Source organism: Erinaceus europaeus, chromosome 4 (assembly GCF_950295315.1).
Source record: "Erinaceus europaeus chromosome 4, mEriEur2.1, whole genome shotgun sequence".
NCBI classification, from domain to species: domain Eukaryota; kingdom Metazoa; phylum Chordata; class Mammalia; order Eulipotyphla; family Erinaceidae; genus Erinaceus; species Erinaceus europaeus.
The window spans coordinates 98,577,556-98,592,694 of NC_080165.1; positions in this window are offsets into that span (position 1 = coordinate 98,577,556).

A 15,139-nucleotide genomic window follows, 5' to 3' on the forward strand; every position below is an offset into this window, starting at 1 on the left:
CTTCAGGGGAGTCGCTTCACAAGCAGTGAAGCAGGTCTTCAGGTATCTCTCTTTCTCTCCCCCTCTCTGTCTTCCCCTCCTGTCTCCATTTCTCTCTGTCCTATCCAACAACAACAATAATAACTACAACAATAAAACAACAAGAACAACAAAAGGGAATAAATAAATAAATAAAAATTTTTTTTAAAAAAGAAAGACACCGTATATTTTATGCTAAGTGCAGAGTCTGAAGCTAAAAAGAGAGGAGAAAAAAACTGGAGCAGTGAGTCCTTTGCAGCTTTTCAGGCTGTTGTCCAATTGACAAGTAAGAATAGAAAGTATATTTCATTTACTTAACAATATGCAACTTAATGTGAAACTAGATTATTGGTCTGAGTTGTTACTATTTCTTTCATTTTTAACCATGTGCCAGATTCTGTAGGAATTCATGTGCAAAAAAATCAATTCATAAATAACCCAATTTGGAGCCTTGGAAGGGCATTCAGACCTAAACTTTAATAAGCAGACAGACTGGTTATCTAATATGTTATAGCAGGGGTGGGGAATGTCCAGCCTACGGGCCATATATGACTCGAGAAATCATTCAGTCTGGACCTGCCAAAGCAACCGCAGACAGGATTTGAAATTCAATAAGCCTAGAAGGTTTTGTTGTTGTTGTTGTTGTTTGTTTGTTTATTTTCATAGTACCATTCAGTGCTATTATTTAAGTATGACCTTTGAATTATGTGATAAATACCAAAGCCTGCCTTTGGCAGAAAAACGTTTCCCCACTCCTGCTGTATAGGATAAAAATGAAAGAAATACAATCTTCAGAAAATTCATGTTCTTGTCCTTGGGGGGAGGGGCAGGGCAGATAAGTCATGTTCTCTCATTGGACCCTGGTTTAACTTTCTGTCTTTAAGACAGGAACGCTTATATTATGCTAGTTTCTTTTCCTATACAGAAATAGAACTGAGAGGGAAGGAGGAGATAGAGAGCGAGGGAGAGAGAGAAAGAGACCTGCAGGACTGCTTCATCACATGTGAAGCTTCCCTTGCAGGTAGGGACCAGAGGTTTGAACCAAGATCCTTGCATATGGTAACATGTATGCTCTCCTAGGCATGCCACTGCCTGGCTTCCAATTCTGCTAGTTCTAAGGTTCCTTTTTATTCTGACTCTCTAAATTTTAATGTATCATTCATATTACTTGATGTCTTAGATGCTACTGAATTAACAGATTTGTCTGCATTATGGGGGGTGGGAGTGAGGACACCCCTTGTTAGCATTCCTCAAAGTAACAGAACAAAATGTTAAGTGAAAATACACACACACACACACAAACACACACATGACCTTTTATTTGAATAAACCAATAGTAATCTTCTCCTCCTCCTCCTCCCTTTCCTCCTTCTCCCCTTCTTCCTCTTCCTCCTTCTTTTTAACCAGAGGATTGATCAGCTCTAGTTTATGGTGGTTCAGGAGACTGAACCTGCTCTTAGGAGCCTTAGGCATGAAAGTCTCTTTCCATAATCATTATGCTATCTACCCCGTCCCAAACCAATAATCCTCTTTAAAAAGAAATGAAATTCAAATACAAACAGAGGAACTAGAGAGAACAAACTACACAAACTTCATAGTGGTGGAGAAACTACCCACATGAGGATCAGACTCTTGCTGTTAAAATAAAATAAAATAAAATAAAATAAAATAAAATAAAATAAAATAAAATGGGACTGGGTGGTGACTCACATAGTATGAGGTGCAGGACCCACACAAGGATCCTGGTTAGAGCCCCTGGCTCCCCACCTGTGTGTGGGGGGTGTCACTTCACAAGTGGTGAAGCAGGTCTACAGGTGTCTATCTTTCTCTCTGTGTGTCTCTCTCTACCACCCATCCTCTCTAAATTTCTCTGTGTCCAAATATATATTGAAAAAATGGCCACAGGAGCACTGGATTCATTCTGCAGGTAACGAACCCCAGTGATAACCCTGGAGATATAAAATAAAATAAAATGATCTTGTTTAATAGGATATGCACAACAGATCAAGGAGAAATGCTAGACACCCCCAGAGCATGCCATCCCTGCTCCACAGTCTCAAGAAGTAAATGCACTCACATTGCCAGGAGGGAAATATTAAACAGATACTATAACTAGTGGAGAGAGCTCTAGGAGGCACAATGTTCTTGGGAATCATGTAAGAATTCCTCAGCGAACTCCACCCTCCAACTGTGGATTGAACAAGAGGTGCCATTCCCACCAGGAAGCAAGTACAATTCCGAGCCCACTGTTGTGTGTATCAATGTGCAAATTAAACATTTCAAAATAAATTTTAGTCCCCAAAATTCACTTCCCTGAGAATACCAGCCTCATTCCTTAAAAAAAAAAGGTCCCATAGAACCTTGCCCTCAACATGGACCAGCAACAGTAGAGAATGTTCCATCCTCCAAAGGGAGGCTAGACAACATACTCTATCTTCCACCTAAGGAAGATGGGTCCTGAAATTGGGGCAGCTTAGAACATTCCTACTCATGACCACAGAATATGAGCTCAGATCTACATGGAGGCAGAGGTTACATAGGCTCCTAAGCTAAATATGGGTCCCAAATCAGATCAGATCGATGGGTTTACAATCAACAATATTTCCCATATTTAGGAGTTACTCTCTTTCCCTGATCCAGCTTTCTGGTCCTTTTTCCAGCCATGACATCATCTCCCCAGACAATAACTTAGATCCACCTGCATATCAGATGGAAGGCTCAGGGGAAAAAAAACAAAACAAAACTAGTATAGTCATGGGCCCCTGTTGTTAAAATTCGGAGGCTCTAGCTGGCCGGGCTAGTTTCACGGGCGGGTAACAGAGATGACCAGAGTCATACGGCTGGGCAGAGAAGCTGTATTTCTTTATTCAAGAACGATTCATAAACTAAACCAAACTAATCACCAAACAGAACTCTGCTGCCTCTTTCCCCCGCGGCGGCACCAAACACTCTCCCGAACTCTGGAACTCTGGAAATCTCTCGGGGTTCCTAGGGGCGGGGCCAAGCGGGCCCGCGAAACTAGCAGGACTGATCCAATTTTCTTGGCAGGGGGAGAGCTAGAACAACCCAATGTAAAGCATACAACAGGCCCCTTGGAATATACCTAAAATAGACCTACTAGCTATTTCCAAAACGGAGACCCCAAATCTTCATCTGCAATATTCCAGCCTTTGGGTTCATGACTAGTCAACAATTTATTTAGCTTTATATGTTAACTCTTCTTTCAGCCACCAGGTTCCACATGCTAACATGATGCCAACCAGACTTCCCTGGGCAGGCAAGCCCAACAGTGTGTCCTGGAGCCCCGCTCCCCCAGAACCCTGCCCCACTAGGAAAAGAGAGAGACAGGCTGGGAGTATGGATCAACCTGACAATGCCCATGTTCAGTGGGGAAGCAATTACAGAAGCCAAACCTACCTTCTGTACCCCATAATGACCCTAGGTCCATACTCCCAGAGGGATAAAGAATAGGATAGCTATTCTAGGGGAGGGGATAGGATATGAGTTCTGGTGGTGGGAATTGTGTGGAGTTATACCCCTCTTATCCTATGGTTTTGTCAGTGTTTCCTTTTTATAAATAAAAATTTTTAAAAACTTACTGATTTATTGATTTGGCAGGACAGAAAGAAATTAAAAGGGAGAGGTATAGAAAGGGGAGGGTCAGAGAGACAACTGCAGCACTTCTTCACCACTAGCGAAGCTTCTCCTCCCCCTGCAAGTGGGGACCTGGGGCTTGAAACTGGGTCCTTGCGTATTCTCTACAGGGTGTGCCACCACCTGGCCCTTGCCAGTCTTATTCTTTTCTCAATGTATCCTTTCACCCACTTTGAAGCATGAATACCAATACTGCTCAAGTGTTCTACTCCACTGTTCATTATCCCCCCCCCCCTCCTCTTCTCTCTTTACCAAAGCACTGCTCAGCTCTGTCTGCTGGTGGTGCTGAGGATTGAACCTGGGGCTTTGGAACCTCAGGCTTTAAAGGCACTTTGCATAACTATTAGGCTGCCTGCCCCACCCTCTAGAGCATTTCATTCCCACTCTATTAGTGGTTCTCCAGTACCCCACATCTCTTTGCTTGCCTCAAGATGGGGTTCCTCCTCAGTTCACCAGAAATTTGTTTTCCTTTCCTGCACCCCTTCTGGGCCCAACAGTCTCATGTTAAGTAAAGTTTCAGGCTATTCTTTCACTTCTCTTTTGCATGATCCAATTCTTGAGTTTTCCCACTCTCACTTTTTTTTTCCGCCTTTAACTGTACATTCATTTATCAAAAAAAAAAAAAAAAAGATAGAAATGGGACCAGTTGGTGGTACATCCTGGTGAACACACACACATTAATTACCATGTGCAAAGATCTAGGTTCAAGCCCCTGGTCCTCACCTGCATGGGGGAAGCTTCAGTCCTGCAGGTGTCTCTCTTTCTATCTCCTTATCTCCCCTCCCGTCTCAATTTCTCTCTATCTCTATCCAATAAATATAGACAAAATTAGAGTACCACTCGGGTATATACAGTGCCTAGGATCAAACTTGGGGCCCTCACATAGGCAAGTCCTGTTCTGCTCTCCCATTGTGCTAGTTCCCTAGCCACTAGTTATGTTACTTTTTAAAATTTTATTGGATAGAAACAGAGAAATCAAGAGGAGAGGGGATATATATATATATATATATATATATATAGAGAGAGAGAGAGAGAGAGAGAGAGAGGGAGGGAGAGAGAGAGAGAGAGAACAAGCTACAGCCATGCTTCACCACTTATGAAGTTTCCCTTCTGCAGGTAGGACCCAGAGGTTTGAAACTGTTTTCTTGTGTACTGTAATGTGTGTGTTCAACCAAGTGCACCACCGTCTAGCTCCTTAAGCCAATCAACCTTTCTTTCTCCCTTCCTTCCTTTGTTTTCTTTTTCTTTGATTATTTCGGGTACAGTCCGAGAGAAATTGAGAAGAGAAGTGTAGCTAGAGACACCTACAGCACTGCTTCACTGCTTATGAAACTTTTTCCCTGCAGGTGAGGACTGGGGGCTTGAACCAGGTTCCTTGCACACTGTAATGTGTGCCATCTATCAAGTGTGGCACAGCCTGACACTTTAAGCCAACATTTATTTTCTCTTTTTTTTTTCCTAAATTTCTATTTGTGATGAATAGTGGGCTACAAGATTGTACGGTTACAGTGTACAGCTCCACACCACACCAGCACCCAAGTTCTTTATCCCCACTCTCCTACCTCCCAAAAATAACCACCATAGTTCTCACAAGCCTTAGAAACAGTTTGCTTCTTCAAGCCAACATTTCTAACTTGCTTTCCACCTTTTTCATTCCTGATTCATTTATTTTATCAGAGTTCTCAGTTCTGGCTTTAGGTTTCACACCTTATTCTTTACAGCCATGGAAAGTGGGGTTCAGAAGAATAAAGACACTTTCTAGTAAATGGGAAATAACCAGTAGACTGGTTTGTGAAGCCCAGCCTTATGTATGCATGTACTATTTTGCTACTTGTGGTCTTGATGTTTTCATTCAGATAGAGAGACATAGAAGAGAGAGGTAGAGAGAGGGATAAACACCTAAGCACTGGGGCTTCCTCAGGTGCTGTGGCACTCTTGTCTGGTTTGGGGGTTGGAACATGGCCTTCATGTATGTCAAGGCATGCATGCTATCCAGTGGTCTTTCTCTCAGTCTTCTTTACTCGCTCTTTTTCAATTAACAATTTGTTTTAGGGGGCTGGGTGGTGGCACACCTGGTTGAGTACACATGCTACCATGCACAAGGACTTGGGTTCAAACCTCTGGTCCTCACCTGCAGAGAGGAAGCTTCACGAAAGGTGGAGTGGTGTTGTTATGTCTCTCTCTCTCTCTTCTATCCCTCACTTCCCTTCAATTTCACTCTGTCTCTATCCATAAATAAATAAATATAAATAAAATAAATTTTACTCATTTTTGAAGAAGTATTTATCAAGGGACAGATCAGAGTATCATTCTGGCATATGTGTTATTGGGGTTTGAACTCAGGAACTAAAACTTGCAAGTCTGGTACTCTAGCCACTGTAAACATCCTAGGCTGCTCTTTATTCCTTTGATTTAATTTAATTTAATAATTTAATTTATCATTGGATAGAGACAGAGAGACACTGATAGAGGAAGAGGAGGTAGAGTGGGAAAGAGACAGAGAGGCACTTTCAGCCCTACTTCACCACTTATGAAGATTTTCCCCTGCAGGTGGAGACCATTGGCTTGAACCCAGGTCTCTGAACACTGTAGTGTGTGCACTTAACGAGGTGTGCCATCACCTGGCCCCTCTCTTTACTCATTCTTTTAAAGCTCCATTTATTTACTAAAGAGAAAGAAAGAGAGGGAGAGAGAACCAGAACATCACTCTAAGATGTGTTGCTGGAGATCAAAATCAGGACCTCATGAGAATCCAACACTTTATTCATGGTGCTACTTCCCTGGCTGTTTATTCGTTCTTATATCATATTCTTTCTTCCCTCTACCCAGCAATGGTGTCTTAAACAAAGCTTCCAAGTCACAGATTCAGAGGTTGTGTTTGGTCTTAGTTTATTTTTTTTCTTTGTACTCATTTTCCTATTTCCAGGATTCCCCTTATTATTTATCTAGTTAGTTAGTTAGTTAGTTTAAAATACATACTCCATTTCAGGCCTCTGATGTCTCTGTTTTTGGTCTCTTTTTAGTCCTTTCCCCAGACCTTTCAAATGAACCAGTTCTGGAAATTCAAGTGTGCACAACACTCTCTAAGAGTCCCATGCACACTTTCTCTAAGTACCTATTTGACTCACAGGCAGGTGCAAACCCCAGCTGGGCTCCCCACTCTTGAGGCGACTTACAACATCACGTAGTCTGTACTGTTGGCCACAAGCTCCTCCCCACTGCACTCTGAGGTGTTTGTGGTAAAAGGTAGGTGTTTAACCAAAAACTTTACACCTGCCCCAGCCAGTGGTGCAAGCAAGTTGCACACTCTATGGCTTCCTCACTTCCAGGCTGAGGCCACTGAAACAAAGAGCAGGGGAATCCTGAGCAGAAGCAGAAGGTGGAGGAGCACCAGAAGATGAGAAAGAGAAAAGGAGATGGAGTGATGGGACAGTTGACATCAAGCTGGGGGACTGAGAGACTAGAAGATGCAGATTCACAGTTCTGTCTGGGAGAATGTCAAAAGTGTGGCCAAGTGGTTGAGAGAGACCTACAGTGGCTGCAAGAACACCAGGAAGCAAGTGGGGCCGAGGCAGGACTGCGTTGTCAACATGGGGAGGCCAAGATTTGGTTAAGATGACAACACAGCAATAAAAATGGAAACTTATGCATCTTTTGCCATTTGAGGCAGCCAGACCCAGGGAAAGTGATTTGTTACATTCCTCTGCGGTAGACGGAGAGGAACAGGTGGCCAACTTAAACTTTTTTTTTTCTCTAAAAACCACTCAACCAGAGTCAGAAGTAGCAGTGAAATGACAAATTCGGGGCAGACCCCAAGATGGAAAAAGCAAATGTTGTTTATATAAATAGACGTGCAGAACCCAATGCTTCCTGTTGACAAATCAAGCTTCATTTCACCTCAAACCCTCAATTTTTTTTAATAGCTGATAGTGGTATTTTTTTTTCAATTTGTCCAATCACTGTGAGTGAGGTTCTAGTTGTATGTGTGTGTGTGTTTTTCTTACCACTGTAGTTTTTTCTTCAGTGTTTATTTAGCTATACATTTGTAGTGTGTATCATTATAGAATGCATCATTAAATTTATATATAACAATCCATAAGAGTTGGGTTCAAGATAATTTCCATTAATTTGTATTATATTTATCTCCTTCCCAACTTTCCTACAAAAGGTAGTGCACGGGGCCAGGCAGTGGCATACCCATTATAGTGAACATGTTACCACATACAATGACTTGGGTTCAAGCCCTGGTCCCCACCTGCAGGGGGGAAGCTTCATGAGCAGTGGAGCAGTGCTGTGGGAACTTCTCTGTCTCTTTCTCCCTCTATCTCCCCTTTCCCAGTCATTTTTTACTCTGTCTCTACCCAATAAATAAAATGTTTTTTTAAAAAAAGGTAATGGATAAACTTTGAGCAAATATAAGGACATGTTTTCACAGAAAATAATCTAACTGATAGAGGAGATCATAAACATTAAGCTATCAACCACACTGTTATATACTGTTTCCTAAGACACTGTTTTGTACCAGTTGGCCAAACACCAGAAGTCACAGTAAAGAGTAATGAGAATTGCACAGAAAGAAATTAACCTCTTTGTATAAGGTTCCACCCATCCTACAGGTGGATGAGATTTAGGGAGAAGAAAAATCAATATGTGTAATATTAATATCAAAGTCAATAGGGATTGAAAACAAAAAGCAGAGGTGGAGGAGATAGCATAATGATTATGCAAAGAGATTCTCATGACTGAGGCTCTGAAGTCCCAGGTTCAATCCCTCATACCCATAAAACCAGATCTAAGCAGTGCTGGTAGAAGAAGGAGAAGGAGGAGGAGGAGGAGAAGGAGAAGGAGGAGAAGGAGAAGAAAGAAACAAAGAAAGAAAGAAGAGAAAATGAAAGAAAAGAAAAAAAGAAGAGGAAAAGCATTTTAAAAAGATTCACATGCCATGACACAGGAGAGCTGTGGGGCTATCTATGTTCTCTCTCTGAATGAAAAAGTTGTCCAAAGAGCAGTGAACTGAATAGACACTTCACCAAAGCCGGCAGCCACATGAGAAAAATGCTCATTATTGGTTAAAAAATAGCTCAAATGGTAGAACATCCATTTTGCTTGCTTGAGGTTCCAGGTTCAATCCCTAGTACCCCATGCAGAAGACTGGTGGTCTGGTGTATTTGTCCTCTTCTCTATCTCATGTTAAACTCTCATATGTGTAATAAATAAGATAAATCTTTAATGTTAATTACCACTTATTACCAGGAAAAGGGAAATCAAAACTGTAAGGAGATCTCACCACACACTTGTGAGAATGACTTTTTTCCCTTCTTTTTTTTTTTTTTAATTTTTTATAAAAAGGAAACATTGACAAAACCATAGAATAACAGGGTTATAACTTCACACAATTCCCATCACCAGACTCTATATCTCATCCCCTCCCCTGATAGCTTTCCTATTCTTTAATCCTTTAGGAGTATGACCCAAGGTCATTGTGGGATGCAGAAGGTTGAAGTTCTGGCTTCTGTAATTGCTTCCCAGCTGAACATGGGTGTTGACAGGTCGATCCATACTCCCAGCCTGTCTCTCTCCTTCCCTAGTGGGGAAGGGCTCTGGGGAATCAGAGCTCCAGGACACATTGGTGGGGTTGTCTGTCCAGGGAAGTCTGGTCGGCATCATTTAGCACCTGGAACCTGGTGATTGACAAGAGAATTAACTTACAAAGCCAGACAAATTATTGACCAGTCATGGACCTAAGGGCTGGAATAGTGCAGATCAAACAGACCAGAAAGTCTAGTGAATTAGCTCACTTGGATAGTGCACTTACTTTGTCATGTACATGATCCAAGTTCGAGCCCTGTCCTCACCACTACATTGGAGGAGGTTTGGTGCTGTGGTGTCCTGCCCTCTCTATCACTGTTCCAACCTTTCATATAGGTCACAAGGTTTAAAGGAGTTAAAAAATCAGGCCAACTTTAACATGGCAGAATTCTTCCTGAAGTCATAAGTTAGAAAGCATATGTTAATTAATTAAATAATTTAGGTAGTGGCAGAGAGAGTAAAAGAGACCACAGACAGCACTGAAGCTTCCTTCAAAGGGTTGGGCTTGAACTTGGGTAGCACATATGAACTTATTTTAATGTGTTTTTTGTTTGTTTTGTTTTGCCTCTAAGGTTTGTTTTGTTTTGACTCCAGGGTTATCGATGGGGCTTTGTGACAGCACTACGAAGCCACTACTCCTGGAGGCTATTTTCCCCATTTTGTTGCCCTTGTTATTACCCTTGTTGTGGTTGTCACTGTTATATCTGATGTTGTTGTTGGACACAACAGACAGAAATCAAGAGGGATCGGGAAGAGAGGAGGAGAGAAAGATAGATACCTGCAGACTTGCTTCCTCACATACACTTAACCTGCTATGCTACCGCCCAAGCCCCCTTGTGTTAATGTTTATTCAGTTGTAACAGGAAGTCTCAGACACCAAAGTGCTTTGGAATAAAAATGTACTTTATCCCTAAAACAACCAGAAGGACAGAAATCACTAAAATTAGAGCAGAAATAAACAACATAGAAAATAAAAGAACCTGAGCCCCCACACCTATGGACATCTAATCTTTGACAAAGGGGCCCAGACTATTCAATGGGAAAAGCAGAGTCTCTTCAACAAATGGTGTTGGAAACAATGGGTTGAAACATGCAGAAGAATGAAACTGAACCACTGTATTTCACCAAATACAAAAGTAAATTCCAAGTGGATCAAGGACTTGGATGTTAGACCACAAACTACCAGATACTTAGAAGAAAATATTGGCAGAACTCTTTTCCACATAAATTTTAAAGACATCTTCAATGAAAGGAATCCAATTACAAAGAAGACTAAGGCAAGTAACCTGTGGGACTACATCAAATTAAAAAGCTTCTGCACAGCAAAAGAAACCACTACCCAAACCAAGAGACCCCTCACAGAATGGGAGAAGATCTTTACATGCCATACATCAGATAAGAGTTTAATAACCAACATGTATAAAGAGCTTGCCAAACTCAACAACAAGACAACAAATAACCCCATCCAAAAATGGGGGGAGGACTTGGACAGAATATTCACCACAGAAGAGATCCAAAAGGCTTAGAAACATATGAAAAAATGCTCCAAGTCTCTGATTGTCAGAGAAATGTAAATCAAGATGACAATGAGATTCCACTTCACTCCTGTGAGAATGTCATACATCGGAAAAGGTAACAGCAGCAAATGCTGGAGAGGTTGTGGGGTCAAAGGAACCCTCCTACACTGCTGGTGGGATTGTCAATTGGTCCAACCTCTGTGGAGAACAGTCTGGAGAACTCTCAGAAGGCTAGAAATGGACCTACCCTATGATCCTGCAATTCCTCTCCTGGGGATATATCCTAAAGAACCCAACATATCCATCCAAAAAGATCTGTGTACACATATGTTCTTGGCAGCACAATTTGTAATAGCCAAAACCTGGAAGCAAGCCAGGTGTCCGACAACAGATGAGTGGCTGAGCAAGTTGTGGTATATATACACAATGGAATACTACTCAGCTGTAAAAAATGGTGACTTCACCGTTTTCAGCCAATCTTGGATGGACCTTGGAAAATTCATGTTAAGTGAAATAAGTCAGAAACAGAAGGATGAATATGGGATGATCTCACTCTCAGGCAGAAGTTGAAAAACAAGATCAGAAAAGAAAACAGAAGTAGAACCTGAAATGGAACTGGCGTATTGCACCAAAGTAAAAGACTCTGGGGTGGGTGGGTGGGGAGAATACAGGTCCATGAAAGATGACAGAGGACCGAGTGGTGGTTGTATTGTTAAATGGGAAACTGGGGAATGTTATGCATGTACAAACTATTGTATTTACTGTTGAACGTAAAACATTAATTCCCCTATAATAAAAAAATAATAAAAATAAAAAAGAAAGAAAATAAAAGAACCATACAAAAGATCAATGAAGCCAAATGTTGGTTCTCTGAAAAATTAAACAAGACTGATAAACCCCTAGCCAGTCTCACTAAAAAAAAAAAAAAAAAAAAGAAGACTCAAATAAATAGAATTGTAAATGATAGAGGAGATATCACAACTGACACCACAGAAATCCAGAAAATCATGCAAAACATCTATGAAGAACTGTATGACACCAAACTAGAGAATCTGGAAGAAATGGAAGAATTCCTAGAAACATATGCCCTTCCAAAACTGAACCAAGAAGAACTACAAAACCTAAATGCACCAAACACAGACAAAGAAATTGAAACCATTATTAAGAATCTCCCCAACAACAAAAGTCCTGGACCAGATGGCTTCACAAATGAATTCTACAAAACCTTCAGGAAACAGTTAATACATATACTTCTAAAGCTCTTCCACAAGAACGAAGAAACAGGAACATCCCTTACACCTTCTATGAAGCCAATATCACCCTGATACCAAAAACAGATAGGTACACAACAAAAAACTACAGACCAGTATCTCTGATGGACATAGATGGCAAAATATTAAACAAGATCCTGGCCAACCGAATACAGCAACATATCAAAAAGATTGTTCATCATGACCAAGTGGGATTTATCCCAGGAATGCAAGGCTGGTTCAACATATGTAAGTCAGTCAATGTCATTCACCACATCAATAAAAGCAAAGCCAAAAACCACATGATTATCTCAATAGATGCAGAGAAAGCCTTTGACAAAATCCAACACCCATTCATGCTCAAAACACTAAAAAAATGGGAATAGATGGGAAATTCCTCAAGATAGTGGAGTCCATATATAGCAAACCTACAGCCAACATCATGCTCAATGGATAGAAGCTGAAAGCATTCCCCCTCAGATCGGGGACTAGACAGGGCTGTCCACTATCACCATTACTCTTCAACATAGTATTGGAAGTTCTTGCCATAGCAATCAGGCAAGAGAAAGAAATCAAAGGAATACATATTGGAAGGGAAGAAATCAAGCTCTCACTGTTTGCAGATGATATGATAGTATACATAGGAAAACCTAAAGGAACCAGCAAAAAACTACTGGAAGTTACTAGGCAATATAGCAAGGTGTCAGGCTACAAAATCAATGTACAAAAGTCAGTGGCATTTCTTTATGCAAACACTAAATCTGAAGAAGACATCCAGAAATCACGCCCAATCACTGTTGCAGCAAAATCAATATATCTAAGAATAAAGCTGACCAAAAAAGTGAAAGACTTGTATACTAAAAACTATGAAATAAAATAATAAAAACTATTCAAGGAAATAGAAAATGATACCAAGAAATGGAAAGACACCCATCCTCATGGATTGGAAGAATAAATATCTTCAAAATGAATATTCTCCCCAGAGCCATATACAAATTTAATGCAATACCCATCAAAGTTCCACCAAGCTTATTCTTTAAGAGAATAGCACAAAAACTACAGTCATTTATCTGAAACCAGGAAAACATTGGTGGAACACTTTCCCACCTAAACCCCAAGGACATCTTTGATTAAACAAACCCAATTGCAAGGAAGACTAAAGCAGAAACAAACGAATGGGACTACATCAAATTGAAAAACTTCTGCACAGCCAAAGAAACTATCACACAAACAAAGAGACCCCTCACAGAATGGGAGAAGATTTTCACATGCCATATATCAGACAAGAGACTAATCACCAAAATATATAAAGAGCTCAACAAACTTAGCAACAAAAAAGCAAATGACCCCATCCAAAATTGGGCAGAGGATATGAACAAAACATTCACTACAGAGGAGATCCAAAAGGCTAACAAACATATGAAAAATTGCTCCAGGTCGCTGATTGTCAGAGAAATGCAAATAAAGACAACAACGAGATACCACCTCATTCCTGTGAGAATGGCATACATCAAAAAGGACAGCAGCAACCCTGGGTTGAGGGTGAGGGTGGATGTTTAGCTTCATGGGGTGGGGAGGGGGAATGAGGTGGAACATAGTCTTTCGGTGGTGGGAATGGTGTTTATGTACACTCCTATTAATTTGTAGTCATATAAATCACTAATATGAGAGGGGAAAAACTGATTGTCTCAAACGTTTTAAAGCACAAACTGAGTACATAGGTTGAATCTTTGATATGTTGACTCTCTTAAAAGCTTAGCCCAGGGAGAACAGAAGCAAATCCTAACAAAGGAATTTTTCAAAGTTAACTCAATTGCCAAACAATGTGATTATAGCAATTGCCAAACAATGTGATTATAGCAATATCTATTGTCTTCTTAAACCCTAAGACAGCAGGAACTTCTCACTTCCTCTATAGAGCCTATATTTCCCCCAGTCCTAGAACCTCTGGGGTGGGGCTTACTTTCCTGCATGCTCCTCTCAAGTCATACCAAATGATATTGCATCTGACAATCCCAACCTAATCAATACATTGAGTACCATCTCAGTATGCTTCACTTCAGACTGTGTCCAGAGATGTCAGGCATGGAATGCCAACCCTTCACCCTCATCACTTGGGTGAGACCTTTCCTTTCATGGTATTCTCTAATTCCATTCCAGGAGGTTCACTTCCTAACAAAGTCCCAAAACCTAGATATAGACCAGGTCCTGTAAGACAGAACATATGTTCACATGTATCCATAAATTAGGGCAAAATATATACCTGAAAGCAAAATACACAATAGTCTGTAGTGAGTCAGTATCAAGTTCATAATGAAATAATGTCTACTTAGACTTAGATAACCTCCTCACCAACTTCCTATTACAGTTCTCTCACTCACTCCAAAGCTAACATTATCAAAGCAAGGACTGCAAAGCTGAATAAGGGCAAGAGACTGGCATACTTTAACGATGACTCTTGAGTCACTATCAGGCCATTCCATCAGATGGGGCCCTAACTGGGGAGTCCTGAGACTCCCAAACAGACTTGATGGGCCTAGAACTTGAATAAATCCCTCTCTCCATTGTTACTGATCATTTCTATCAGGAACAACAAAATAGACCCCTTTGTGGGCCCCCATACAATCTTGCCCTCAACTTGGATCAACAATGGTAGAGAATTTCCACCCTCCAAAGGGAGGATGGACAACATACCCTATGCTACACCTAAAGAAGATGGGTCAATATTGGGGCAGCTTGGAATGTTCCTACTCATGACCACAGAATGTGAGTTCAGATCTAGAGGGATGTAGAGGCCACACAGGCTCCTAAGCTAATTATAGGCCCCAGATCACATCAAATTGATGGGGTTTACAGTAATATTTATACCCCTTTCCCATATTAGGGAGCTACTCTCTTCCCTGATTCGGCTTTCTGGTCCTTTTTTCAGCCATGACATCATCTCCCCAGCCAATAACTTGGATCCACTGGCATATCAGATTTCAGGCTCAGGGGCAAAAAGAAAAAGGAAACAACAACAACAAAAAAACACACTAGTATAGCCACAGGCCCTTTGGAATTTAACTAAAATATGCCTACTAGCTATCTACAAAATGGAGGACCCCCCCAACT